Here is a 3312-nt window from a genome sequence, read left to right on the forward strand (position 1 = left end):
GCGTTCTTCATTCTTCACCAAAAAAGCAGCTGAAGCATGTGAAGAATCTAAACGTGCACCAATGTAGTACTCAAAGTGGTAGGCCCCTCTGACCGGTGCAGTGAAAATCCCTGTAGTTATATGTACATAATGTTAGTGTTGGTAACGCTCACATAGACACTGTAACATGTGTGAGTTTATTCACCTGTGTTTGGGCTGTAGGCGTTTCCAATGTTTGAGACTACATTTTTGAAGACCAAATTGGCCTCATTGTTGGAGGGTCCGAGGGTTACTTCACTTGAAGCCGTTAAAGAGGCGGAGAAAGCCACTTGTCCCACTGGAAAACAGAAACACTGAATTGATGGCACAATGTAGAATAAAAAAATATATGCAGCTAAAAAAGTATAATGAAAGTCTGTGACAAAGAGAGCCTTTGTCTCTATTTACTCACATTTCATTTCATTTACATCTGTTTCCATAATCAACTAAACAGCTAATTATCACTATCCCAGGTTTGTTTTATTTACTCTTTGTTAAGTTAAGTTAATCACTTCACACCAGTTACTTTAAATATATTTTATCTGGTTATATCTATTATCCTTACCACCTTACTTGTTACTCCACATGGTCTGGAGACAAGAGAGGGAGCATGACCTCAGTCAGCCATATTTGAAGGCTTTGGGGGAGGTTTTGTGGAGGGAAGACTCTGTTTCAGTTCTTTTGTTTTATGGAGTTTGTTTGTATGATTTTTGTTATTTCAGTGTTTCTAGTTTATTTTGAGCACTTTTAATTAAAGGGGACTTAGGCCCTCATAAGAAAGTAAACTGCAGAAACAGGGAAGTTGATAGAACTAACCTGTGTTTGGTGGTGCTGTCCCTGGGGGAGGTAGTTTCTGTCAGGGAACTATAAATTGGGAGCAATTCAGCCAGTCGGGGGTTCACCATCACTGCAGCCGAGTGCACGTGGGGTTTTTCCTTTGTTTTGTTAATTTTTGTTGCTTTTGCCTTTATTTAAGCACAGTTATTTTTTTTGTAAATATGTAATTTTTTTATTTTTTTTTTTTTTTGGCCACAAATCTACGGTGTATCTTTTTTTTTATGTTGAAGCAGAGAGAGATAGAGAGATAGAGAAGAGACCGTCATGGCAGGACAAGCCCCTACACGGGTCGTACCACTGGAACATAACTGAAGTGGCTGATATCAAGAAATCCTACCAATGGCTGGAGAGGGCTGGTCTGAAGGACACACAGAGGCTCATCCTGGCTGCTCAGGAGCAGGCCCTGGCACTCGAGCAATAGAGTGTAGACTGTGCAAAGAGGCTCCTGAGACAGTCCAGCACAGAACTGCAGGTATAAGATGCTGGCAGGGAAAGCAAACATGGAGTGACATAGCCAACTAGCAGGCATAGAGTACAGAAACATCTGTGCAGAGTACGGGCTGGAGACCTCAAGATCAAGGTGGGAAACACTTCCAAAGGTTGTGGAGAATGACTGAGCCAAGATCCTGTGGGACTTCCAGATACAGACTGACAGGATGGTGATGAACCAACCAGACATAGTGGTGGTGGATAAGAAACAGAGCAATGTCAGGAAAAAGGAACACGAAAAACTAGAGAAATACTCAAGGAAGAGAGAAGGCTGGACATCAGTGGTGCCCATGGTGATCGGAGCACTCGGGGCCATAACCCCCAAACTGGAAGAGGCTACAGCAGATCCCAGGAAAAACAACAGACATCTCAGTCCAGAAAAGTGCAGTACATATAACTTGTGTTGTGAATATATTTCATGTGTTGAGATAGTTAATTTACTTAATTTTTGTTCTTTAAATGATTATACTAAAACTGGAGCTGCTCCTGTGGTCTGTGTGTTGCTCCAGCTCCAGCTCCTCTCCCTCCTCTGCCTGTGTTACTGTGATAGAAGTGCTCGGTGCAGAGACACAGACACAGGAGGACACTTCTCTCTCCTTCTGTCTGACTTTAAACTAAGTTATGGATGAAGAAGGTCCAAATATCTCTTTGTGGAAGTTTTTCAAACAAAAACATGGCATGTTCAGCGTGGTCCACAGGTGATTTACACGTGCGTATATTTCATATAAAGTATTTTTCAATCTTTTTGGATCTTTTAGAGAAACAGTGAGGGAGCGCGCGGAATGAACGCACCCTGTGCAGTGTGGCCGCTGTCAGTGTGAGCCTCACCTCCTGTCACAGATTTTCTATTTTAAACCACAAAACCCATGTATGTATGATCATATAAAAGTGTTTCTCACCTTCCACGGTGGTTGTTTTCTCAACCTCATCCAGCTCAGGTCCTCTACCAGAGGCCTGGGAGCTTGAGAGTTCTGCGCAGTATCTTTGCTGTCCCCAGTACTGCACTTTTCCGGACTGAGATGTCCGTTGTTTTTCCCGGTATCTGACAGAGCAGTGAGCTTCTTGACACTAAGCAGATATTTTTATCCCCAAAATGACTGGTGGGTCAGTGCCCTGACTGCACATCGCTGATTATATATGTATATTCCACTTAAATAATAATCCATTGCACTTCATATATTGAATACTATACCTTCTTGTTGACAGGGCTGCTTCTCCAGCTCTTTGAGTTTGGCTGCTTGTTCTACATAGAAAACATACTCAGGGTGAATTAGGTTTAAGGTCTAAAGTCACTGTATGGTGAAGTTGAACCTGACCTTGGTTTATCATCTGCATATGCTCCATCTTCACTTTGTGTTCAGCCAGAGTAGCGCTCATGTCCCGAAGTGCAGAGTGGATATCTGACAGACACGACTGGGGCGTCTCCAGTGTTGAGTTCCCATGAGCCAAGATCACAGAGCAGAACAGCAGCACAAAAACCAGAGTCTTCTCCATCATTAGACTGAACTGAGTCCTCTAAGCTGAGGCCAGACTTTTATTGAAGTCATGACGTCAGCATCCTAATCCATTAGGTTTCTTGACATCTGAGTTTTTCTGAGTATTTTGCCCTATGCACGCATAAAAACTGCACGTTTTGGACATCGGACATAGGACTTCCGCACTTCCTGCACTAGGCACACATATGGAGCAGCACGTCCAGTGCACATATTGTTTTTTGGCCTAGAGCAATGCAGAAACAATCCAGAAACACTATTTATGGTCTTTGTGAGTTTTTTTTTTTTTTATCCTCTATATCAGTATCTGACAAAGAGTTTAGTTTGGTTTAGAACATTTTCTCCCCGATGGTCAATTCCTTTTGCGGTCACAAATCACAGGACCCCTCTCTCACACACACGCACGCACACACGCACACACACACACACACACACACACACACACACACACACACACACACACACACACACACAC

At 42.9% G+C, this 3312-nt stretch overlaps 1 long non-coding RNA gene across 1 annotated transcript; it reads right to left on the bottom strand.

Annotated features, from left to right (window-relative positions):
- Positions 1-245: 245 nt before the first annotated feature.
- Positions 246-2835, bottom strand: LOC129412408 (uncharacterized). The gene is made up of 3 exons (XR_008633710.1): positions 2661-2835; positions 2537-2587; positions 246-316 (listed from the first exon to the last, which is right to left on the bottom strand). It is a non-coding gene; the product is annotated as an uncharacterized LOC129412408 (long non-coding RNA).
- Positions 2836-3312: the final 477 nt, after the last annotated feature.

The sequence above is a fragment of the Boleophthalmus pectinirostris genome, unplaced genomic scaffold (genome assembly GCF_026225935.1).
Source record: "Boleophthalmus pectinirostris isolate CB_2022bp ecotype Guang Dong unplaced genomic scaffold, ASM2622593v1 HiC_scaffold_8, whole genome shotgun sequence".
NCBI classification, from domain to species: Eukaryota; Metazoa; Chordata; class Actinopteri; order Gobiiformes; family Gobiidae; genus Boleophthalmus; species Boleophthalmus pectinirostris.